The following is a 27174-nucleotide window of genomic DNA, read 5'->3' on the forward strand; positions in this document are numbered from 1 at the left end:
TTGATCTTACTGGGGTTTTTTTTTTTTTTTTTTAATCCGTTATCACTGGTAAGAAAACAAAAGTAAAGATCTGTTTTATTATGTTGGTAATTTTATTTAGCTCTTTAGTTGGGTAGGTGAGGAAGTTGCTAGAAAATTGAGAATGGATTTGAGACTGAATTAAACTACAAGGATTGTTTAGAAGGATTAAAAGTGAAGTCACTTGGAATTTCTTTCCGTTTTCTTGCTTTTATCATTGAACAAAAATGGTAGCACCCACAAACATAATACTACGGAGCCCTCTTTTGTACTTAAAATGATTATATAACGCATCATTTTGGAGAAATACAAACTTTTTTGATGGGTGGGGGGGGGGGGGGGCTGGGATTCTTTTTACTTGTGCATTTTTATGTGTTCAAATTTACATTTATATGTGTTTGTGTATTTGACTTTAGCATATCATAGCTGTTGGTCTCAGTAGAAGGGAAAAGTTTGGCTTCCATTATGTAATGGGAGCTGTCTTTGCTTGGCTCCAGCACAAGCTGTGTTTTTAATTAACATGATGTATTTGAAGGAGTACACACAGATTGTCAGCATGCTGGGCACTGGACTGCATATTAGCTGCTTTCGCATAGCAAGTAAAGTACATAAGTGTTAATTGGTCACATTTCATAATCAGCAGCTATTCCTGCTTTTTAATTGCACAAGCTTATTTTTTTTCATAGTTTAAATTTATGAGTCTAGATGATCTTTCAAAACTAGGAAATTAGCCAGTTTAAAATTGAATAAAGATCTCATTGCTGGTATTTTACGGCCCAAAGACATTGCTTTTTAAGGTACAGTACAGTCAGAACTAAAAAAAATTGCTTTGTAAGATTGATTTTGGGGATGGTGTGTTCTCTGCATGAGTTTGACAGTTAAGGGAGACTAGTAACTTGACAGTTTGACCACTTGCTTCCAGACCCTAGTATAAGGCCGCTTTCAGACTATTTTGACCCGTAATTATTGCACAAATCAAAAACAAACTGCAATGTATCCCCTTCAGTGGCTATATATCTACCCATATGCAGGGCTATTTAGGTTCATCAGACAGAACACTTTACTGACCTCACTGGAAGTGACCAGATATATGTGGGCACATATCTGTTTACATCTGGCCTTTCATACGGATTACATCTGTCCATTCTGATTTGGAAAAAAGTGGACCTATGTCCCATGTATAAAATTTCTTTCCCATCTGACCAGACTTTGAAGGAGGCCAGTTTAAGATTCTCCGCCAAGATAGAAGCGAGTGTACCCATGTGAAATGAACCTTTAGACTAAGGCCTAGTAACATGGTCTGAATGTCAGATGGGGCTGCCTCCCTGACGGCACACAATGGCTCAAGCAGGGTAGATTGATGTACTAACACCTAAGCTGTTGGGATTCTTGTCTGAGACCACTTATGACTGGTTCTCTTTAATGTTGTGTTATCAGTTTTGCTGGAAGTAATAAAGCTTTAACAAGTTGAAATGCCTTGGAAGAAATTCTGTTGCATCTTCCCTGCTGTGTTGCCCACGTGTTTAGGCATTTGGTCATTTGATTTGTGCTGTGATGGTAGGCTGTCAGTCATGTGGACAAATTACCAGGCTTTTTAGTATATATGAGCAGAATTTCTTTCTGGTAAGAGGTAAGAATTTTAGGCCTTCCCTCGGCAAGACATCGGCTTACTTTTGCTAGTATCTATGGTAGATATATTTTGGGGCTTTAATTTTTTATGTTTTATATCATGGTGGTGTTGACTTTGGTTAACATTTAGTCCCCAAACGTACCTGTTGATCCTGCTTTAGATCTGTCTCGGTATCTACCTCTTTGTCTGGTGATAACGTCATCCAGTGTCAGTTTGTGAGGCCTACTTGCTCAGGCTACAATTGTAAGTGCTAACATTGCAAGCATTGACCCATCACACACTCTGCTTTAGCCAGGGCTGTGGAGTCGGTAGATAAATGTTTAGACTCCTAAATGTTCCGACAATCTAAATTTAGTAGGAGTCGGTGCATTGTTTGCTGACCCTGACTCCGACTCCAGGTACCCAAAATTTCCTCCGACTTCGACTCCAGGTACCCAAAATTTCATCCGACTCCACAGCCCTGGCTTTAGCTTTAGTTCCTGAGAACCAGTCCTCAGGGTAAGTAAAAACAAAACTTCAGCTTCCATGCTGGGTTTGTGCCCGCTCTTGTAATCCCTCCCTGCAAGCCTTCGTAGTCTAGGCTGGGACAGTGGTTAGAGCATGGAAGTGGAGCCAGCCTATAATGGTTCTACAAATACCATTGACAAGGGGTTTAATAACACTTAAAATGGGTACCAGGGTGCTAAACATGTTCTTTTTATTTTATTACTGTTATAGCATTCTTAAGGAGATAAAGTAAGGCTATTAATAAAAAATCCCCTTTGTTATGTAGTTGGCTTGTTTTCTTCCCCCTTTTGTAAAATGTAGTTTTTTTTCTATACAGACAGCACCAAGTTAAAGGATAATCTCGACCACCTATTGTGCCATGGTGTACTAAAAGTCTTTGTTTTTTAAATTGGGTTTCTCTCAGCAACTCTGCAGAATAGTTAGGCATAGGAATGTTTTCCCCTATTCTCTTCACATAACTGTAGAAGAAGTAGGTTAAATTGTAGACCAGCAAGAACTCATTGTTTACATAGCACTGTGGTGCCTGAGTGCCACTTTACAATGCAGCTAACATCAGTCTCCGCTGCTCATTAAACATAATCATTATTTACCGGGTTACGGAAACATAAAAGCCTAGAAAAAACTTTGCCCTTTGGTGACTGGTGCTTTAGCAGCCCGGTGCCTGAAGGCATGTACATGTGATCAGCAGACAGCAGTGCATTTAAAGTGGCTTTTTCTCTAGCTGCTAGTTCTGTTTGTTATGCGTCAAACAAGGTATTGTACTCCAGCCCGGAGGACAGGCTTATACGGAAATAGTCTCAGCAGTGCTGGTACTCCTTTCTGTGCCATCTTAAAAGAGAAAATGTCCCTGTGTTAAAGAGCTACTTCCCCAAGCACTGTTTGAATCTAAAATGGCTCATCACTTAACAGGATTATAATTTTAGAAGAAATAAATTGCTTTGGTGCAGGGAAATAAAAAGTTACCTTAGCTGTCCCACTTTGATTCTATATCGGGAATAGCAGGTTCAAAGTACACTACAGTCACCTGTGTAATTTGACTGTGTAGTACATAAAGAAATGGGTTATCAAGCCATTGTGCTGGTAGTATAAAACTATATTGCCATCACCTGCATTAGTAGAAGATGCAGTCGGATAATAAAGCATTCATGCAAAAAACGCCTCACAGACACGTCAAACATCTGTGATATAAACAAAATGGTGCACAGCAATCATGACTGTAAGAGCCGGTTCACACAGGGGCAACACGACTTTGGGAGGCAACTTGGACACGACTTGAGTAGGAATCATCAGGCAACTTACAAGGCAACTTCAAGTTGCCTCAGCACAGTACAAGGCAACTTCAAGTCACCTCCAGGACCAGGAGGCTTTCCAGCGGCCAATCAAACAATCAGCTCTGTGGGAGGGAGGGGTTTGCCTGAGAAATGTATTGTTCTCTTCTTGTATTGTTGCTTCAGTTAAGACCGTGATCAGACTTCTGAGGCGACTTCCATTGAAATCAATGGGTACAAGTTGCCTAGAAGTCGGATTGAAGTAGTACAGGAACCTTTTCTGAAGTCGGAGCGACTTCAGTAGTGTGTATTAAGACGGCTCCATTCACTTCCATTCATTTTCTCAACCACACGACTTGAGGCAACTTCAAGTTGGATCCCAGGTCGCCCCTGTGTGAACCGGCTGTAAGTGTAACGCAGGATTTTGATATAAGATGGTAAAATCCATAAATGGTATACAATTATGTCTCAGGAAATGACATAAAGTGGTTCTAAAGTCAGGCTTTTTTTATCTTAAATTTTTTTTTGAAATAAAAACCTGTGTGCAGCAGCCCACCTGAGCCCCATCTAGATCCAGCGATGTTGCACAAGAGTCTTATCTGGCCAGGACTCGCTCTTCTCATTGGCTGAGACAATCAAAGTCAGTGAGCCAATGAGGAAAGAGAGGGGGACACACAGAACAGTGGCTTGGCTCAGGTGCCTCATAGCAAGCCGCTTGCTGTGCGGGAACTCGACGGGAGGGCGGGGCCAGGAGCACAGAAGAGGGACCTGAGAAGTGAAGGATCTGGGCTACTGTCTGCAAAATCACTGCACAGAGCAGCTAAGCATGACATGTTTGTTATTTTTAAACAAAATAAAGACTTTAATATCACTTTTAAAGTAAATATCACAATAACTTATAAGGATGCTTTCCCTTTTCTCTCATTCTCACTGCTTATATTTTTCAATAAACCTTTCTAAATACTGGTTTTTATATGCAGTCACATGATCACAAAGGTCCAGCCCACAGTCTCTCTCTCTGGTGCTGGTGGACAGAACGCGCCTTCCAGCCGACAATGCCTCAATACTTGGAGCTACGGATGTTGGCGGGATGACATCACAGCTATGGAAAATTCCACATGGTTGTCGGGTGTCCACAGTGCACAGAATCGACTCGATCTTTGTGGTTCGGCATTAAAAACAATTCCAAATTAAGGGCGTTATCCAGCAAGAAAATGTAAGCAGAGGGGATCAAAGGATAGAGGACGTATTACTTATTTGTTATTGCAGGTTTTTAGTGCTGATAGTTTAAGCAGTGTTTTAAATCGAATGCATTCACATCAATCCCTGCCCTTGAGAAGCTTACAGTCTACAGTACCAATCCAACATTCATCCGTGTCCACTCATACTAGAACCAAATTAACCTACAAGCATGTCTTTGGAGTGTGGGAGGTATCTTGCGGAAACCCACACAAGCACAAGAGAACATGCAAACTCTAGATGGTGTCCTGCCTGGGATTAACGGCTATGTTATTGTGATGCCTTCCCATTTTATTTTTGAACTAAGCTATTTTTCACTTTCATGCTGGAATCATTGGTATTTTGATTACATCTGGGTTCTAAGAAAATTGTTGGCTTTTTTCCTGTGGTTTCATGCTCTGCCCTTCTGAGCCCACTGTAGCGGCGTCCGCTGAGCCCGCTATATTGGCGTCTCCTACCATATTGGAGCACAGGAGACCCTGGGAACTTGTAGGTGTAGGAAAAATGTAATAGTCTTTTCTGACATAAAAATTCCAGTATGTATTGAGCATTAGTGCCGACATGATCCTATGGTTGAGTTTCGGTCCCATGAAGCATACTGTGCCTTAACATTGTTGTGAGTCTTTTCATGGTTATAAGGCTATAAGACTTTTTGATGCTGAAGATTTTAGAGCCTGTTCATTAGCTCTGTGTGTGAATTTCTCTGTTTTTTTAAGAAACATTCAATGATCCCATTTCAAGACATATTTTCCAATTAGTGATATAAAAGTGTGTGTTGGCTTCATTTACAACAGATTGTGGACCAAACTCTGCACATGTTGAATATTAGAGGCATGTTTGAGCTGTACAATACTTGGTAATGGAAAGGTTTGTTTTTTTCCACAGTATTCAACAGGAATTACACTGCAGGAAGCCTATTGAAGTCCTGAATAGATATCAGAGGACAATTACTTGCACTGTTATGCTCATGAGATTTAAAAGCTGGGGTGGGCTTTTGTATATGGTATTTAACAATTGGGTCCAGGGAAAGGGTTGCCTGTGCAAACCAATGCATTTTTATGTTTTAAACCTTTGGCTTGCATGAGTAAAAGCTAGTGCCTGATTGGTCACTTTATGCAAGTATTTTCTGGTATCTTTTTTTTCTGTATATCCATTTAAAGAAATTTTTACTTGGCTGATTTAACTTATGCATAAAACATTATTTGGAGACTTCACATCAAACTTGTTAATTGTTAAACATTGTCCCTTACTTATCAAAATGCAGAGGTAGTCAGGTTGTTGGGATGCTTCGAATTGCTGAGTGGATTTGAACAATGCGCTTGTCCAAGATAATCTAAGCTGATTTATAATGTAACTGCCTTCTCCTTGAGTAATTGGGTGTGAAGTGTTTTTTTTTTTTATATGATCCAATCTTCTTATGGCTTGGCAAAGTTTGATGTTGAAAAGCGTTGATTTGATAAATAAGACCATCTTTAATGATTATTTTGATTAGCTGGAGGTCAGAGCACATCACATTTTACACTGGGTGTGTTGGATTAGTATGTCAGTCACTTCTCCACTGTGTGAGCTGTTTTTCCAGCCAGATTGGAAATCACTGTAAATCAATATTAAGAAATATAATGCTCATTTAGTTAGCCGTCTGCCAAGTATGCACATTCTTATTAAAATAATTGGCAAACTCGCTTGAAATCTGTAAAACACATGACTGACTTGTCCACGTTTCCACTCCACTTCATATTTTTTTGACCAAACTAATAGTAAATGTTCCTTCCAATTAAAAACAAGGCGGGATAAAGGTTTTAAGACTGCTATCTGTGTTGCCTGTGGCAACTATTCAGATTGCCAGTAAGGCTAGGAGGCTTTTGTGGGGAGGAGGTGTTCAATTGTAATCAGGAGGTTTGTGCATTTTTATAGCTGTGTCCCGGGCAAAATTGAAAGTTGCACGCAAGGGGCACAAAACCCACGTCCCACGTTTTTGCGCTGCTGTCCTCTCGGACACTATAGCTGTGGTACTCTAGTTCAGTGCTTCTCAAGTATCCTCAACAGGCCATGTCTTGGGAAATTCTCATGGCCAAAATAGCTGTTCAAAATATCAAGCCATTGACTCTGATTTGAAGCACCTCTGCAAGATAAATGAAAACCTGCCCGTTGGGGGTACTTAAGGACCGTGTTGAGAATCACTGCTCTAGGTCAGTGTATTTCAGACTTCTTTTTTTTTGTGGGGCTCTAGGACACTATGCCTAAGGTTTTAATGAGCTGTAATGCTGCAGAACAGTATGCTCGAGGCAATAAGTGATGGTGTTGTAGGACACTATGCCCAAGCCAATGAGCTGTGGTGCTGTGGGACACAAACTATATATTGCCAGTGGCTTGTTGTCTGGGACCACTGCTGTTGAGCCAGATGTGAGTATGCAGTCCTGTTTTTACCTTCCTGCCCATAGTATACAGTATAGCTAATAACTGTCCCTCTAAATCCAGCCGCTGAATGTCTTTGCAGTCAACTTCTTCTTCTACAGCCATTCAAGCTTAGATGTAGTAGGTTAATTTAGTCAGACAAGGCCGTTTTTGGAGGATAAACAAGGCATTTCCCTGTTATGCCTCGTGACAGGACAGAGATCTACTGCTCCCTGACATCGGAGCAGTGATCAGTGTCATGTCACTTTTAGCACCGCCCCCTCAGTTAGAATCACTTCCTGGGACGCACTTAACCCCTTGATCACCCCCCTAGTGGTTAACCCCTTCCATGCCAGTGCCATTTGCACAGTAATAAGTGCATTTTTATAGCACTAATCGCTATATAAATGACAATGGTCCCAAAAGTCAACTGTGTCCGCCATAATGTCGCAGTCATGATAAAAATCGCAGATCGCGGCCATTACTAATAAAACTTTTTTTTTTTTTTTTTTTTTAAATGCCATAAATCTACCCCCCCCTTCTTTTTAGTTTGGGTGCAACATTGCACAACTGCGCAATTGTCAGTTAAAGCAACGCAGTGTCGAATCGCAAAAAGTGCACTGGTCAGGAAGGGGGTGAATTCTTCCGGGGCTGAAGTGGTTAATGAGAAGCCTTTAGAGAAAACTGGTGCAACCGAATTTCTGCTTTTAGCTTGCTCTGGCAATTTGGCAGCTGGTATGCGGTTTCTGTAGGTAAAAGCTATAGGTGCAGAATAGGGGATGGCGAAACCACAGGATGTATTGACCCAGTGAGTCTAAAGCTGCACAAGCAAATGATGTCTTTTTTTTTTTTTTTTTATTAAATCGGAATAGAGCTGCAGTTGAACACTGTTCCTTTATGAGGCCCTCTGCCACTAGTTGTTCGATGGCGCGAGCTGCAGGAATTGACGGATTACTAAACTGCTGTATCCGTTTACACTTTTGAGTGGCGTTTTTAATATCACATCAAAGCGCCAAGCTTGTCGTACATCTCGAGAGCCAAGTTCAAAGGGTCATTCTTTCATAGGGCTCTGACTCTCAGCTGCCAAGTCATTCTGGTACCACACCATGGAATTGGAAGGAGGAGGGGGGCCGAGTACACAAATGGCAGGGGTGGGGGTGGCGGCTGAGGGGAAATAAACAGCAGTTGCTGGGTATTAGGGAGAATATTTCGGCCCAGTTTGCCTCACGTATAAGGGAAAAGATCAAGGCTTTTTCTTTCACACGTGAATAAGCGGAGTTAATCTTCTGATTCCAGATTTGCTACTGTACGTGGGGAGATGGGGGAGGGGCCGGAGAGTGCTCATTACAGAAGAAGAAATCTGTATCTGCTTTGCGATTACCTTCCATCAGGGGCGGGAGAATACTTCACAATTAAACAAGAGAAACTGTGCTGTTGGGCGCTTATTAGTGTCCTTCGTGCTTGACTGCAGCGACCTGTCACCGGCTCAAGTGCTGTCCAGTGTCTCCTAGTTGTGGGTTCCGGATGTTCCATATAGCTGAGTACTAGGCACAGGATGTGTTTGGCCTGCTAATACTACAATGTGTGCAGAGCCTGCATTATCCTGGTGATTTATCTCTCAGGTCTCCTCCCACCCACCATCCACTCTTCTCTTTGCTGGATTTCTCAAGGGTTCCTTATGGTTTTATTTGCTGATTTAGAGAAGGCCTGTTGGGATTCACTTGTGAAAATATACAGCCGTGGTTTAGATAAATTATCTTAATTCCTACTGGAAGTCCAAAATAGGAGTTCTTGAGATTGACTCACACGAACGGAAAAAATATGCTTTTCCCAACTCCTAATACAGTCCAGCTGTGATATTTCTATTAGGCTGGCTTCCTCTTGGCTGTGTTTAGCTCTGGGCTGCTGTTCTGTAATCTGTTATGTAAATCCACTATTATCCAGAATATAAGTAGTTGGCAACTGGTCGGGATGGTGTATGGCTTGTATAAAAACGGTTTTCACCTAGACCTTGAGAGCCGTGTCAAATGGGAGTGTTTGATGTTTGGATTACAGGGTGAAGATAGTTGGAGACTCTGCTGGGAGAAATTAGAGGTCCATAAAAATCCAAAAAAACAAAAAAATTATTTTTACTTGTCAGAAATGGCGGTTGCTATGCGTAAGTTCCTAATCTGCCTCTTTCCACACCACGGCAGGTCTTCTTCCTCCATCCTCCCTGCGTTTTCTTCTGGGGAATGGGGCGTGCTGCCTTCTGGGAACTGTGTGCATCTCAGCACAAAAGCGCAGCGAGACTCGCGCATGCGCAGTAGGAAACAGGCAGTGTAGCCGTAAGGCTCCACTGCCTGTTTCCCTCAGTAAGGATGCTGGCGCTGGGAGATGCGATCGGCCTCTGGCGGGGGCGCCTAGGACAGGCAAGTGTCCTTATTAAAGCGGTAGTTCACCCTCCTTTCCATCATTAGACCATTAAATTCGGCATCGTAGCGCGAGCTACGGTATGCCGGTCTTAAATTTTTAATGCCCGTACTCACTGTGGTATCGTTGATTGAAGAATCCGACTCCCGCGGGGAATGGGCGTGCCTATGGAGAGGGAGGATGATTGACGGCCGGCTCTGGCACGTCACGCTCCCCGAAGACAGCCGGAGTAGGTCTCGGCTATTCACGACGCCTGCGCACAGGCTATGCGCAGGCGCCGTGAATAGCCAAGCCTATTTCGGCTATTTCCGGAGAAGCGTGACGTGCCAGGGCCGGCCGTCAATCACCTTCTCTCACCATAGGAACGTCCATTCCCCGGATTCTTCAATCATCGATAGCACGGTGAGTACGGGGATAAAAAATGTAAGACCGGCATACCGTAGCTCGCGCTACGATGCCGAATTTAATGGTCTAATAAAAAAAAACTTTTTTTTTTTTTTTTAACAGGGTGAACCCCCGCTTTAAAAGTCAGCAGCTGCAGTGTTTGTAGTTGCTGACTTTTTTTGTATTTATTTTATTAAAAACGGGTTGAACCCCGCTTTGAATTGTATTGCCCATAGCAACTACTCAGATCCTAGCTGCTTTTAGTTCTTTTTTTTTTAAAGCGCTTGATAGGCAGCACCAGTACTAAATGTTCTATTTTAAGAGATGTTAAAAGATTTGTTTTTATTAAGAAAAAAGATGAAACTCGTAAAATAAATACCGTATTTATTGGGGTATTGCGCGCTCCGGCGTATAGCGCGCACCCCTAAAGTGGACCCGCATTCCTGTAAAAAAAAACATTTTAGTACTTACAGTTTTGGTGTCTTGCGCGGCGTCCATCAGCGGCCTCGTCGGGTCCGGCGTCCGTCTCTCGGCTTCGGTGATGTCCTCCTCGTCGGGTCCGGTGTCCAACTGCGGTGTCCTCCCCGCTCGATACCCTCTTCCCGCGCTGAGTTTGAACCACTGCGCTGGCATATACCGAGCGCAGTACACTCGGGTATAGGCTCGGCTCCTCTCGCAGTCACGTCTTGTGCGTCCTGTACGTCCAGAACGTGACCATGAGAGGAGCCGAGCCTGGCCGAGTATACTGCGCTCGGTATATCTCGGCGCGGGTATCGGCGTATATCGCGCACCCATGATTTTGCCCTGACTTTCCGGGCAAAAAAGTGCGTGGTATACGCCGATAAATACGGTAAATAATGAAATTGACCCAAAACTGACAGGTTTTCTTTTTGTTTTTTTAGCCGAAGTGGTTAAAGGAAAACTATCTAATAAAATCGAATTTCTTCATAAGTTATAGTCTACAAACTACGGTGTGTGTGTATATATAGTTGTCATTGTTTAACACCCTGTCACCAGTGCAGTACAGTGCGACGGAGCAACGTAAAGAACGGACAACCCTTCTTTTTTTTTTTTTTTTTTTTGCGGGGAAGGGAGTGAGAACTATTTATAATAGAGTTAAGCAAAAACCCAGGAAATAAAGAATGTATATCATTCATAGAATGCAACATAAATGTCATATTAAGACTATGTACGTTTTAGTTGAATTATGTGAAGAAACATGAAAAATTAAGAATTTTTATAAAAAAAAAAGGCATTATTTGAAAATTTGGTGTAGATTTGAATGTGATGTGTACGTTATTCTGGACTATTATTATTATTATTATTATTATACAGGGCATACGCAATAGTTTTTTACATGCATGGTTTGACACCTTTCCTGGCACAGGGTGTCTATTGGTGAACCAGCTGGTGCGCCAAATCCAACATGTAGGCTTGGCTGACTGACTAGTGCGAATGTAGGGTGAGGGCATAAAGAAAATAAATTTTTCAGATTTCACTCTCTTATTGGGGTTAAGTGGAGGTCTTGTGTAAGAAATCTGGATAGCGTTTATCTTCATGACTTTATCTATGATTTCCCTGATGTTTGCACTTTTTTATTGCTTGTAATCTTTTTCGAATTCCTCCAGGAAAGTTAGGATGAAAATCTGTCACCCTGGATCTCGGTACGTCATGGAGAGTTCACATGCGTTTGAACAATATGATTAAAACCAGATGTCTAAATTATTATCCTGTGCCTGAACTTTCGACTTGCTGAACAGAAATATGAGGGTGGGGTGTGATTTAATGTAAACTTTTCAGACCTGTAATTTACCTTGCACAAATATTTTACTCGCAGGTGTGTGCTGTTAACCCCTGCTTGTTGAATTGTGAGATCCAGCATGCCCGGTCACCGTTCTAATGCCAGGATTTTCTAATATCTTTTAAACATGTGGAACCTGAGAAGCTAGCAAAGGTATGCCGGAGACTTGCAGTTAACGAGCTGGCAGCTTCATCTTGCCTCTAGAACTGGAAGGTTCTTGGTGAGTGGAAGGCCAAGTGATACTTATAGAGCTCTAGTAGATGGTCGGCAAATTCAGGCTTGGGCAGACATCTTAAGACAAAGAATTCTTCCATTGTTGTGCAGCCAGATCCAGAGATTGTAGCAGGTCTTTGCTTGGTGTGTAAGACCTTAGCATGCTGGTACTTGTAGCTCTTCTCAGCTTTTTGGGAGAGAAAGAAAACCTTTGTGTCTTTTTTATATAGAACACATTTTGTGGCAGTGGTGGCATGGCCAGTATTAAATTCTTTTCTTTCTGTAGGAGGTTGTGTGTTGGTTGGGTATTCTTGTAGAAACATCTGTTGGAAGACACAGAACAAAACACTGTGAATTTCTTGTAAATTATTTAGTGGCAAAAACGTTGATCCGTGATGGCCTAATGACTTTGCTAGTAGCCTGTGAAATGGGCTGGAGCTTCAGTAATGTGTTCAGCGATGCATGAAAACATCCTGCCATGTAACAAGCAGACTGCAGGGCTCTTTCTCCTGCCGCCTTCCAGGCTTTTTTTCTGCCAGCTTTGTTGTTGTTCCCATTAAATGGTATGTTCAGCATGATATTGTGATCAAATGTAACTCCTTATGACAGACACCTGCTTTCTGCGTGTACAACCATGATGTTCTGTTCAGGATGCTGTGTGAACGCAACATACTTGTAGCATTATATGCCCACAGACCACACACTGTGAAAAAACCTTTATGAATTCTGTCACGTCTGTTTCAAATCTTCCGTGGCGTCATACTTTTAGTATACAGTGTTTTTATGTTCTTTTAGATGGTTTGTTTCATATCTTTTATATGTGTGGATAAACACCCACACAAGATATATGTGGATAGAAGTAGAAAAGCTGCTATTTGTGTTTCCAAGGCAAGTGATTTTTTTTTTCTTCTTTATTCAACATCTGTTGTAGGCCAGCACACTGGAATGTGGATGTGTTATGATCACCTGAATTGTTTTTCTATACTTAGTAAAATGCTCTTTAGCCCTTCTAAAGTACCGTATTTATCGCGGTATAACGCACTCCCGCGCACCCCTAAAGTTACCCGAATCCTGTGGAAAAAGTTTTTTTTTGTACTTACAGTTTTGGTGTCTTGCGCGGCGGCCTCGTTGGGTCCGGCGTCCGTCTGCGGCTTCGGGTGTCCTCTTCGTCGGGTCCGGCGTCCTTCTGCGGCTTCGGGTGTCCTCTTCGTCGGGTCCGGGGTCCGTCTGCGGCTTCGGGTGTCCTCTTCGTCGGGTCCGGGGTCCGTCTGCGGCTTCGGGTGTCCTCTTCGTCGGGTCTGGCGTCCTTCTGCGGCGTCCTCCCCGCTTGTTTCCTGCGCCGAGTTTGAATACTGCGCCGACATATACAGAGCGCAGTACACTCGTGTATTGTCTGGCAGGCTCGGCAACTCTCACGCTGACGTCCTGTACGTCCAGGACGTGAGTGCGGAAGGAGCCGAGACTGGCCGACTTTACGCGAGTGTACTGCGCTCGGTATATGTCGGCGCAGTATTCAAACTCGGCGCGTGAAAGCGGGTATCGGCGTATACCACGCACCCACGATTTTGCCCTGATTTTCAGGGCAAAAAAGTGCGCGGTATACGCCGATAAATACGGTATACGGTAGTTACCCTTTCCTCCCAGTGTCTTATACTCCCCTTTCCACATCGATGGGATCCATACACTACGTGCCGATACAATTCCATTAATTCCCATGTAGAGGCAATCTATAATGCATCCCAGATTTATTTCTGTACATGCGCAATTAAAACTGGGAAGTGATCGGAGTCCGCGTTGGCAGGTGCACAGTGTGGATCTTGTTGGAATGTGATTCTTCTAATGTAGTCTTCCTACTCTGTATATCAGCCTTTCATTTGGGCAATACTGTTATGTACCTTTCCAATTCATCCCCTTTTGAGACTTGAGAAAACATGCTTGTGATGTACGAGAACAGTTCTGTAACACGCTTGGTAAATTTTACTAAAACTGATGAATGCCGAGTCTGGTGCAGCTGTGCATAGTAACCAATCGGCTTCTAAATTCAGCTTGAGCCTAATGCCCCGTACACACGATCTGACTATCGTACAACAGATCGTAGGACTTTTTTCGCTTAATAGTCGCAAGTAGAAATTTAAATGTGTTTTAAAGTCACAAAAATTCTCGTACGACAGAAAAAAAAAATCGGAAGTGATGTCATGTGTTATGTATTTGTATTGTATTTTCGAACGACAACTGACTTAACGAAAATCGTACGAGGAAAATTTTCCTTCATGTCCGATAAAATATCGGATGAACTGTCGTGATCGGCTCTCGAAAGCTCTGTACTAACGATCCGATTATCGTATGATTCTTCCTAGGACGTCATTTTTTGTACGATATTCAGATCGTGTGTACTGGACATTAGACAATTGAGGCCCGATTCACACTGGTGCAACATGCGCTCAGACTATGAGAGCACATGTCGCTTGGCATGTAAAAATCAATGTTTCCCTATGCGAGCTGTCTTAACTAGTCCGATTTCAGCCCATAGAATTAAATGGAAACCGCATCCAAGTCGGATCCTAATCTTAATTGATGTGATTTGGATTCGACATTACATGAAGATTATTCAGGCATTCCCTGAAGTTGCTTTGAGGTTGTGGCAGTCGCACGACTCTAGTCTAGCCTAAACCTGGAAGCTGATTACTATGAACAGCTGTACTAGGTTCTGTGCACCAGCTTCAGTAAATCTCCAGTCTCTCAAACATGAAAAACAACAAAAAATTTGGTACTAAGAAAATTTTCATTGCAATCTCTTGTTCTGATTGGCCTTTGAAAATGTAATGTGATTGGTGATGAAGAAAGCCAGGGGAGAGAGTTTAAAAAAAGCACTGGCTTTAGGATTAATGCTCTGTGTTAGGGGGTCTATGACAAGTGGTTAGAGAACTTGGATTAAGGTGCAATAACTTTTGATTTGGCGTCAGTGTGTGCTTAATAACATTAGTAGCTTTATGAATATTGAGTTACCGTGAGCATGTCTCGCTGTCCTGCTTCCGGGTTGAGTCTGATGTGGGGGGGGGGGGGGGGGAGTAGCTTTATGAATTGGATTTTTGTTGTATTTTTTTTTTCTCTGCGTAATGTTTTAGGTTCTTATTATTATAATCTGGGTAATTATGTGGAGACCCCTCTTTGGTACAAAGCTCTTTTCAGCCTCTGCAGGCCAATGTGGTTATCAACAAAAAAACACTTCTTTACCAAGTTCAAATACATATTTTGTTCTTTGGACCTTAAAATGACTATACACATTAGTACAATGTAAGGCAACTGTGTCCCCAGATTTATGGACTCTCAGTCCTTTATGAAAGTGATGGCACAGTGCTTACTTACCACCTTTTGTTAGGCCTTCCCTGGTGTAGAAGGTGTAATATACAGATTTGTAATTGTTGGTAACCCTTCTCACAAAGCACGTTTTTAGGTTTAGGAATGTCACTATTGTACAAACGGACAAATAAATGTAGAAGTTTTAACACTGTAAAAACCAGGAGTAAGGGACACCCGATTCCCTTGATAGTGGTTAGAAACACAATGGCATCTGACTTGTGTCCAGTGCACACGGCACTGCAAGGATAAAACCTTTCTTAAAATTGATTGTCTAACAATGCCAGGGGTAGCATACTGCCAACCATGACAAGCAGATTTTTGTAGGAGGCCATCTTTGACCTGGTCTAACTGTGGAGGGATACCTAGAGAAGCACTTTATGTGCAGGCCAAGCTACTCGTACGTATGGCCACCTGTCTTTCACAATTTCTTGGCTCCTGTTGGCAGAATCATTATACAGCAGCTGATCATCAAGCAGTTTTGAGGTTTCTGTGAAGCTCTGAATTTGTGGTACAGGGTGAGGAAAATGTGTTTTTAGTATATAACCTGTGCTCTATGTAAATTTCTATGGAACAAATGAAAGGTTTACTCTTGTAAAGCATTGTAGAAGTTCATATAGTATCCTGAATCCAAACTGTGATTTACATGTTAATTGAGCCTTGCATGTAAAGCTACCAAGACTTTAAACAGCAGAACATACATAAGCTGTTATATAAAACCCCAAACCAGAATTTTATGAACATTTAGCCCTGGTTCACACTGGGTACGATTTGGAACGATTTGAGATGCGATTTGACATGTCAAATCGACGGCATTTGCCGGCAATTGTCGGCAATGGCACTGTCCTAATCAGTGCGACGCTGCATCTGCGATTTCAAAAAGTAGTTCCTGTACTACTTTTTGCGATTTCGGGCCGTGATTTACATTACATTGCGGCCGAAATCGCGGCAAAATCGTGGCCGCGAAATCGCGGTAAAATCGCGCATTTTACCGCGATTTTGAATTCGCAGCAGTGTGAACCTAGGCTCAAGTACACAAAACAAAATTTAAGAAAATCAAAGTTGATAAAGGGTAAGACGGCGGTCACAATTTGCCTTTAGATCATCACTCCCCTTCATGTACAGCTTGTGACTGCATATAATGGATTTATGGTCTCTAGACTGTCTGAGTTATCTCTTATGTATTGAATTTGCAATGATTCATATTCATCAGAATTTGGTTTACCGGCTCCAATTAGGGCCCAACTCCAGGCAATTGTGTGTGTTTTTTTTTTCTTTTCTAAATAATGGACAAAAGAAAGTAGTCCAAGCTGCAGTACTAACCCCACCCAGTACTATTTTCTTAATGCCTGGTGTCATTTGGCCTGAATGAATGAGGGCATGCTATGAATGCAGGGTGTCATGACCATGCTCCTTGAGTCCATCAATGCAGAGAGTATTTGCAGCACCCCCTGTGACCAGAGTTTCAAATTTCTTGTTTTCCAGAGTAATTGTTCCATGTTTACATAAAGGCCAGGTTAGTTATGGGTGTACTTGGACGAAAATGCATCCCCGGTTGGGCAGCAACCTTTAAGCAGGGGATCAGATCTTTGCTGCTCTGTGTGAAAAGGACATGGGGCCATTGTATAAAGAGGATAATCAGACTGTTTTTGTTATTTGTAAACAGTAGGGGCCATTTGCATAACAATTGCTTACCTCTCCTTTTTAATTACATTCCATTTTTGCTATTCTGGTTAGCTGTTGTAATTGCCCCTTTGTGTCCCTGCCCTATTTTTCCTGCCTATCTGACAAACCGGTGTCCAGGGTGATGAGCCGCTCTGGCCTATTTCTGAACCGTGTCATTAAACTGGCTTTCAGTGTATGTTTTGTAGTCTTTACTTTGTAAGGAAACTAGTTACAGATCAATAAAGCAGAGCCATTAAAAAGGTTAACTCCTAAAATGTCTTCATCAAGATTAAGTCCTCGCACCCTGATTTGCTGCTCTGTTCCCCCACCAAAATCATATTTTCCGAAGTCTATATTTGCAATGAATTGATCTGACTTGTACAGCTGTTAGTATTTTGTATGAGGATAATGCCTACTTACCTTTCCACCATGTTCTGCTTCATTCAGACTTCTGATGGGTTGCTCATTTTCCCTTCACCTGGGACTTCAGGATTCTATTCAAGCACCAGCAATGGATTGGGCAAACAAAGGCCAAGCCTAAGGGCAACCTGGCCAGGGGTTAAAAAAAAAAAAAAGACGTTCTACTAGAAACTTGGATGTGTTTGGTAAAAATAAATTTTAGATTTGTCTTTTAAGCTCATGTATTTTTTATAGTAAACTGACCATAGACACCAATGGATGTCTGATAGACTTTTGGCCCGGATGTGCAGACAACATATTTGCTTGCCTGGTGGCAGTATGACTTTTGCTGACTTGCAGCTCTGGGAGGTAACATTAATTGGCCAGATTAGAAAACCTGTCCCAATTACTATTCTCGGAGCTGCATTTGCCTACTGTGCTCAGTCAGCGCTTTCGCTCTTAAAGGTCCGTTTTTTTCTAAATGGGTTCCTTTAAGCTAGTGCATTGTTGGTTCAATTACCTTTTCCTTCGATTTCCCTTCTAAATGTTTTTTTTCTTTGTCTGAATTTCTCACTTCCTGTTCCTCCTCAGTAAGCTTGCCCCCATCATCCGAGCCGTTGTGGCTGGGGGTTAGTCAGCCAGAACAGCTTACTGAGGAGAAACAGGAAGTGAGAAATTCAGACAAAGAAAAAATTTTTTTTAGAAGGGAATTCAAAGGAAAAGGTAAGTGAACCAACAATGCACTAGCTTAAAGGAACCTATTTAGAAAATTAAAAACTAACCTTTACAACCCCTTTAATATCTTTATTAGAATATACTGTGTGCATTATGTTCATAGACCTCTTCCAAGTTCATTGGCTTACTCCAGTGCTTGGAAGACTTCCTGTGCTGGGGTGGATCATGCCTATGACCACCTTCTAAGCTTGATTGGTAGCCACAAATGAGCTGTCACAGTCGGCAATAAGAGGCTAAATGTCCCGTCTGATCTGCCTTTGTGTGAAGTAACTTCTCTAGTTCTAATTCATACGTGCCTACATCTCAAATCTTTTACTGTTCAGCAGGATTTTAATGCATGTTTGATTCGCCAAAACATAACTGAATTATGAATGGGATGTGAATGTGAAGCATGCTGTGAACTGGGTTAGGTATCAGTTGGAAAATAATGATAATGGATCAGACCATCTGACATGAAAGGAGAACATCTCCTATATGCAGTCTTTCTGCATACAGTAACAAATGGCCAGAGGGCAAATTAACAGAACATGCCATTACCATCCATTAGACCTATGTGAACTAATTTCTGTATGCCTATAGCCATCATGTATTGTGCCATTTGATGCAAGGACACAAACCATTACAGCTGGAGATGTGTGACTAATAAAACCGCAATTATAAACTCATCAATGGTGGTGTATTGCTATGAGGAAATTTAGCTAGAGAGTTTTTTCTGGCTGTACATGCTGCTATGCTACTGCCTCTCAGTGGGTTTTTGTACAGCTTGTATGTTTGTCATGTGTACATGGCTTTTGTCATTTCTTTATGATTAAATCTTATCACATAGGTGTGATTTCTGCAGAAAAATAACAGACGGAATCTTTAGCAGTCAGTGATAATAGCCTATTGTATTTTGGAAAGGTGCTTTGATGCCCTCAATTTGGCTACTGTCTCTATGCACCTCTTGTAAGCCCCAACATATGTGCATTTAATTTGGGGATAATGTCAAAGTACTAGTTATGCTACTAGGGTTTCATACCTCAGGTACGATTATTGTGAGGAGAGATGGGAATGGTGTACTTTGATAGTTGAGTCATCTTATCTACAGCTACTTTTCTTGCTAGAAGTCATTGTGCTTATCTGAGGAATGCTGATGTGAAAAGTTAAGTTGGTCATACATGGGTCATTTATTTTTATTTGCTCATCTTGTCTGGGACTGTGTTGAAGGAAAACTGACTTGATCTACCCATGATCACCACATTAGAGGTGAATGGGAGACTCCTCTGCCATCAGACTACACAGATCAGCACTGCAGCCCATTGCCTTTGCTGATCAAGTGGAAATATACTGACAGGGCGGTTGAAGAAAAGCTGATTGGTAGAAGTTGATCGACTACTTCTGTTCAGTCATAGTGACCAATGACTCCCGCTGTGGTCTCTGAGCCTATGAGGAGAGAGAGATCTGATGGACTGAACAACGGTGGGGGGGGGGGGGGGGGGGGTCACACGCTATCTGCATTTACAAGGTTTTTGACCATGATGCAGAGAATGCGTTTGGGTAAAAACGTTCTTATTTTACAACCTATTTTGAAGTGTTTTTTTTTTTTTTTAATCCTGTGTGCAAGAGGCCTTGGGCAAGCCCATACATTGTGTGTTGTTTTTGTAAAATCAGCGGGGTTGACAAAGAAAATGCCTCAATTCTTACCATCCACATAGTCAAGGTGGATGTGGAATCTCTCCCGCTGTGGTATTGTATTCTGAGCCCTCCCTGTTGTCAGAAAACAATGATCCGTTTTTTTTCAGCAGCACTGATCGGTTGGAAAAACCCAACAGACTGATTGTACAAGTCGATTGTTGGCTCCCTGCTGAACCAGCTATATTTCAATCCATGTATGGCTAACTTTATTTCTTGTGTAGGGTGAAGCGCACATGTAACCCTGGTCATTATTCTCAAATTTGTCTTTAAGGCAGTCCAGCCACTGGAATGGTCTGCCTAATGCACCGTTAATGGTGAATGGAATAGTTTTGTAACATACACCAAAATGTGCGGTAGTGCGTTGACTGTGAATTGTGGTATGCTACAACACATCCATTGGCAATCTAATGTTGTGCCATATGGTAAAAAATGGTGCTACAGCACAAAATACATGTGATAACACACGTATTGATAGTGTTAATCCCCTCTCCACCCAGGCTAAATCTACTCCACTACAGTGGGATGCCATTTTTTTGTGGGAGCCTGGTTATCAGTATTACTGTTGTTTTACCAGTCTGTAGCTTGTCTATCGGCAACTGGCCATGCCTAGCGTTTGTCTACTGTGGCTTGTCAATTGTTTAAGAGCAACGACCGGAGTGCGGATCATCTTTTCCTCATTATTCTACGCAGCCAGCGACTGTGGATTGAGCACCGGAAGCGCTGCTTTCCATGTGATGTATGGGTAGTAGCACTGACCTTTTTGTTTTATTCATGCCTAGCATTGCCCACTGTTTTCTGGATGGGACAGCATTGCCTCTGATGGTGGAACCCTCCCACTGTGCGCTGCAGTGTCTGGAAGAGGAAGCGTGTGACACAAAGGATCATGTCTAGTTTTTCACACAGGAACATTTTTAGATGTAGATCACACAATTCTTCTTATGTCATGTGTTTGTTTCCAACCTACATTAGAAACATGTCAGCAGTCATCTGTGTTCTGGAGGACCATCACCGCCTGGCTGTATTTCTTAATAGCGGTGTATTTATGGGTTGTATTGAAATAATTAGGAAAGGCCTCTCGTGTGTGAAGGGAACTGGTATAGTTGACTGGTTTTCATGCCTACCGGCTACACCTCAATGTGGCATTTGTACAGCACAGAGCTCCTTTCATCTCGCAGCGGTTGAGCAGAAGAATAATCCAGTCAGTGTGTGTTTTTAGAAAGAACTTGGAACACATGACCAGCACAGATCTTGTTAAAAGATTTATCTGTCTTGACCACCTGAAACAAGAAAAATGAGCTCCACTTCCACACACTTTGGTGGTGTTGTGAATATTTTATCTCCTGGCTTGTAGGTTGTAGCAAGAGATTCGTCTTTCTTCCTCTGTGCCCTGCACTTTCATGTTCCCAGGGTAAGCATGCACATAGATTTCTTAGCTGGGTATTAATGTACAAAGCGGATGTGGCGAGGGGGAGCCGTCATCCTTCTAATGAGTTCCAGGTGCATAGATCTACTGACAGAGAGAGACACATGCGGGGTGTTCCGCCTGCCCTGTCACTTCCCGCTGTCCCTCTCCTGTTATGTCTGTGCTGTGTAGCAGTCACATACATATTAAAAATGAATTTTTATTTAAAAGAAACCTGTCAGGACCATCTGACCTTTTATATACACCCAATCCCTGAAATCTCATGTAATCTTTATCATGTCAATGTGAATTCAAAAGCAATTTCCAATATTTTTAAATCTGCAGCTTTTATTCACATGGTATCGTGCTGATCCTGCCATTAAGGTTCTTACGGCACTATTTGTGTTATTTGGTGTCCATACTTGGTCCTTGTGCTCCTGCATTGTGCCCTATGTCCTATGATCTCCTCAAGTGGACTAAAAGTATTAATGGTGACACATTTGTCACCATCAGGAAGCCCACCCTGAAAAATCCCATTAGCCATCAACTGTAGTGCATGTAAACAGGAGAGATCATCAGTGAAAAGATGCGGATCGGATAGAAAATAATTGTGGAAATATGTACTTTTGTACAAAAAAGTCAGTTGTATTGAAACGTCACCAGTATGTTTACATTCAACTCAAAGAAGCACAGGAGACACATGTTTGTTTTGGATTGGTGGGTTGGATTGTCAGTCAGGTTTTTGTCTCCGATTGAGGAGATTGTTCCACATTTCCTCTTCTGCAGAGTGACCACCTGGACAGGAATGGAAGGGAAACCACCCAAATGGAGAATATCTTTACAACTCCCATTACTTTCCCACGCTGAATTATTGTTTCTCATGGAGATTCCAGAGATGAAAACTTCCTCCTGAATTTCCCCCAGCTGCATGGACCATTGCAGATCCAGATGAGGTTCCCCCTCTGGGGCATTCCCCATAATGCAGACTACAAAAATACTTGGAACCTTTCCATACGGTTGCAGTGTAAAGACACTTACCGGTATTTCTGCCAATCTCCTGTTTGGAGAGCGAACTTGCACCCCATACATACACACTATGAGGAAATCGGATGAACGATCAGACGTTTTTCCTCAATGTTTCACAGCAAGTCCGATCCGGGGATAGAAATGTATATGTATATGACCATGTGCAGTCTTTTGTTTACTTCAAGAACAAAGGTGCATATAGATGTTATGATGTGGTTAGGTTGTGACAATTTTAGGTGTGTATTATTTTGTAGAATTCCTTAACAAGCGTACAAGTAGCAGGAAGCAAAGAATAGTCAATTAAGTTTCTATTTCCATAATTTACTAATGAAAGGTTATTTGGTTGGTTGCTTTGTTACTGTACGTTCTTTGCCTTAGTAAATGATGGTAAATATGACATTTTCAGCTGCGTGCTAACTTGTGCTTTGAGAATTAATGGCTAGTCTGACCCGACCTGTGTTTTAGCGTTGGGAATAGAATAATTAAACTGGCCACGTTCTTTAGTCTAGCCCGTATGGTGTAATATCTTTGCTATGGGCTCTGGATTCCTCTAGTTACTGTATGTCATAACAGATGTTTTTTTGGAGAGCTATTAATATTTGCACTTGGACAGCTCAGTGGAGCGTCCCATTTACTTTGGTGTGGGTACAGGGGAACGGACCGAGCATGCACAGTGCGGTGATTTGTATTGATCTGTAGCTGGTTTATACCAATATTAGGTTGGTAGTCTGCAATTTTCTAACTGACTCTGCTGAGCATTTTGAAAGCCCTGCTGCTGCCTTTGTTTTGTTTGTGATATATGGAGCCAGCTCAGCACTTTTCGACCTGCTGGAAGTTGTTAGACGGGGAAATGAATGGCTTCTTAACATTGCTGGCCTCTTCTGAGTCTGTGCTGCAGACTGTTAAAGAATATACTCTGTAAGGCCAAATGCAGCAACCGATTGGCAGTATGATTTTACACATTACTGCAGTAATCGGAAAGTGTAGTTTTATACACACAGTATGTATATTTATATCTAGTCGCACGTATCGGGTTCTCAGCAATTGTAACATAAGGCTTATGTGATTTTTATATATATATATATATATATATATATATATATATATATATATATATATATATATATAAAATCACATAAAGCTTATGTTACAATGGCTGAGAATCGGATACGTGTGACTAGATATAAATATACATACTGTGTATATGTAACCATTTTAATGCTGTTGGGTCCTGCTTTCTGTCGATCTCTCAATAAATGCGTTTTGTGTTAATTCCTTATTTTAACTCAGTAGTCCTATCAAGTGAGAAATATGTCAGCTGCCACGGGTGGCTTCCTTATAAACTTTTAGCTGCCTGGCAGTGAGGTTTAGTAGTTTTGCGTTTTTAGATCAGCGTTCTTCAACTTTTTTTAGTGCCTGCTCCTTTTTTTAAAGTTTGCAAAATGTATAAAACGCAAATGTTTCTTATAAATGAACCTGAGCCTGGGATAATGACCATAATCGCCTGGGATAATGACCATAATCACCAAAACTAACGTCACAGACACCCCCTATCACATCAGAGGCCCCCCCAATCACAGAGCTTTACCCTCTTCACAACAGAGGCCCCCATCACATCAAGGTCCCCCCCTGTACATCAAAGGCTCCCCCATCACCACAGTTTTTACCCATCAGAGTCCGAATCCACCATCACATCAGACCCCACCCCCCACCATAACTAGATTTGGTGTCGGTGGCACCTTGCAAATTGCTCTAGTGGTATGTTGGCATTAAGCAGGCCACATATTCTACAATAGTGAATGCCTGTGCCTGCAGCTTCAGAAAAGGTTGGTTGACTGGGCCTGCCCGTGGCCTTGGCAAGCTAGGCAGCAGCTTTGTTTTTCCCTCACCTACCCCATGCAAGCATTTGGGGAAATAGAGGCGGAGTGTTTGAACTGCTGTTTTTTTTAGAGAATGCACTGCTGACTCCGCCCCATTGTATTTGGTTGCTAGGGTCGGACTGGCTGCCTGTGGTGAACAGATGTTCACCGTCTGCTTCCTAAAGCCTATGGATACAGCAAACCAGCAGATTGTAACCCACCATTTCTGATGCTACCGCTGATGAATGTTACATTTGCTCAGTATTAATGCAGCCAATTTAATTGCCCCAAACCAGATTGTATGTGCAGTTGTGCTTTAATCTATTTACTGGTCCTGTTTTGTGTCTGTCATCTTCATTAAATGTCCAATGTGATCGTATCTGGTTCATTTCTTCTTTTCCTTGCACACAGACTTCATTTGTAGGTGCAGGATGTCGCCAATCACCCAGGGCAGGATTCATGACCCACAAACCAAGGACCTGCTCTCGGTGACTCATTGAGTCTGTGGCAAACCTCCAGAATAAATGCATTAACTGTACTGTGGACTGATCTGATGCGGGGAAGGTTTACAAGCCTTTGTTATAAGGAGTGTTTAATCACCTTGTAAGGTTACTGTCCGTAGCCTCCCTGTGAAACTGATGACCACAAATTTCCCCGAGCAGTGCAATCTATTCTGTTTTCCTCGGAGACCTTGCTGAGCTTCAAGTTTCTGTATCATAGCAGGCAGTGCAAGTGACAATTTCTGCCATTCTCACGGTGAATTATATAGCTGTTCCCCCAGTGCTACGTTTAAGGAGGCCAGGAAAACTGTCCCTGTATGAGTGTCTGCAAAGTGCTCTCCTAGGGGACCTGTAATGTTTATATAGCTTGAAGAAAAAGAGCTGCAAGGACAACATAATCATTCCTTTCATAATTCAGAATGATGTCTGCTACATGTACCACCTACTTCCACTGCAGTAACTGTGCGTTCCAGCTGCTACACAATCTTCCTTGTACACTGAAAGATGCATACCCAGACTCGCAGATCTAGTATTTTCTCAAGACCCTTCTAAAATGGCTACCTAAGCCCACAGCAGCAGACATACTGTCCACGGATTCTGTTGCTGTATTTTTTTGTGACGGTTATCAGAATGAGTATATTCCCACACAGATAACATTTCCGTGCGGGCAGCAGATGGACCACAAAGTGCAACTCTAGGAATCTGGTAAAATCTTTTAGCGATCTACTATTGCTGTCCAGAACACATGGTTCACAATAGCCTCATTGGTCAATGGAATGCAGAAGATTGCTTGCTTTTGTTTTATTATTTCTCTCTTTTACATGTGCTTTGAACAAAAACAATCTACTTAGAGTAGATCGAAAGCAGGGGTGCCCAACCAGTGGCCGGGGGGGCCACATGTGGCCCGCGACCCCCTGCTCTGGGATGGAATAGAATTTTGTTATTAAAGGTACGTTTATTACTAAAGTCACAGTTTATATCTGTTCTGCAGTGGTTACTGAGCTTAACAGATTAAGAGCAGTGCACCTGCCGATTACCTGCACTGAGCCATAGACTTCTATTACCTGCGAGTTTGGTGTGCTTTCTGAAAGTACACCACACTACAGGCTTTAATAGAAGTCTATGGCAAAGTGTAGCTAACCTGCAGGAAAACCACAGGTGATCTGTGCTGCACTCATGGTGCGGGTAAACAGTGCATCAGAGTGAAAGCAGCCTTAGTCCCCTTTCACCCCGTCAGTCCGACCCAATCGGACCCTCCATTCATCTCTAAGGAGTGGCAAATGTAAATGGACTTGTGTCCCTCTACAAATGCCTACCTCCAATGCGGTCCGCAAAAAAAGTTTGTTCTATAGAGTAGATTGGGCTGCCATCCACCTGCTCCGCTCATTGTTACCGAGTCCCTTACGTGACCCTCACTCTTCAAAAGGTTTGGCACCCCTGATCTAAAGCTGTGATTTTTTTTATGCTTTGGATATAGTAGGGAAGAGGTAAAACCCTTATCATCTTTGTTCCATTGAGTCAATCTTTTTACTTCTGTTCTGTAAACATAGCATGAGTGACAAGGAAATATTTCTAACGTTTAGATAAATCCTCTCTTATGCTGGCCATATACAGCTTGAATTTTGTCTAAATTTTGCTGTGTCGGTCAGAATTCAAGCTGTGGGTGGCCCAGTTGCCACCAGCCTGCTTGACAAACATCGATTTGAAAACCAAAGGAGCTGGATGGAACAATGAGTGCAGCCAATCAGATGGGTGTTCTAAAAGCCGCAGGATCGCCGGCTAGCTTTATGGCCCATACACATGATCAGAATATCATATGGAAAATACTGCTTTTGAAGCGATCGTACAATACTCTGATCGTTGGCCCACAGCTTTCGGGAGCCGATCATGAAAGTTAACCTGATATTATCCGATGGGACAAGCACAAATATTGTTCTCGTATGATTTTTTTTTTTAGTTTTAATCGGTACAGTGGTAATTTGAAAATACAAATACACATTACACTTCTGAATTTTTATTCGGTCATACAAGAATTTTCGTAACTTTAGTCAACACTTTATTTTCAATGTGAGATTAGCATGCAAAAAAAGGTGATCATTCATTCCGATAATCTCGTGTGTAGAAGGCATTAGACCATTTTCACAGGAACAAGAGGTGATGGGAAACCTTTCAGTTCCCTTTTTTCCCTTTTTGTACCTGTGACTGTTCACCAGGACAACTTGGAGTAACCACCCCATTGGGGACACAGGAGTGTCACTCTATCCAAGACTTTAGATATACTTTAAAGGTGTTACCGCATGTGTACTGCACACTTTTTTTTTATTTTATCGTTTTATTGATTTAAGGTTTATCTTCCATAAATATGGACCTAATAAGAATATCACCCTGCCTTTAGGAGGAGGCCAGGAAAAGGGTTTTGTTTGTTCTTAAAGAGGTGATGAAATGGCATGCTGTGAGGTGAGGTGCGGCAAACAATTGCGCCATTCCTTGATTGTAGTGGCTTTGTGGACTGAAGCTAATGTGCACTAAGTGAAAATATGCCATAGCTTCCCTGTAAAGAGGCAGGATCGTACAGATGTACAAGTCTATCTGTAATGCAGACGGAGCCCAGATTGCTTGATTTATGCCAAGTTTTTGTAGTACAATGATGCCGTGTCAGAAGGTGCCAGGTAGTGCTGAGTGTTCTCAGCA

The 27174-nt window shown here is 42.2% G+C and overlaps 1 protein-coding gene across 2 annotated transcripts in view; it reads left to right on the top strand.

Annotated features, from left to right (window-relative positions):
• Positions 1 to 27174, top strand: part of RERE (arginine-glutamic acid dipeptide repeats) — a 450961-nt gene that overhangs the window by 188919 nt on the left and 234868 nt on the right. The window lies entirely within an intron of this gene.

This window comes from Rana temporaria, chromosome 10, assembly GCF_905171775.1.
Source record: "Rana temporaria chromosome 10, aRanTem1.1, whole genome shotgun sequence".
NCBI lineage: Eukaryota > Metazoa > Chordata > Amphibia > Anura > Ranidae > Rana > Rana temporaria.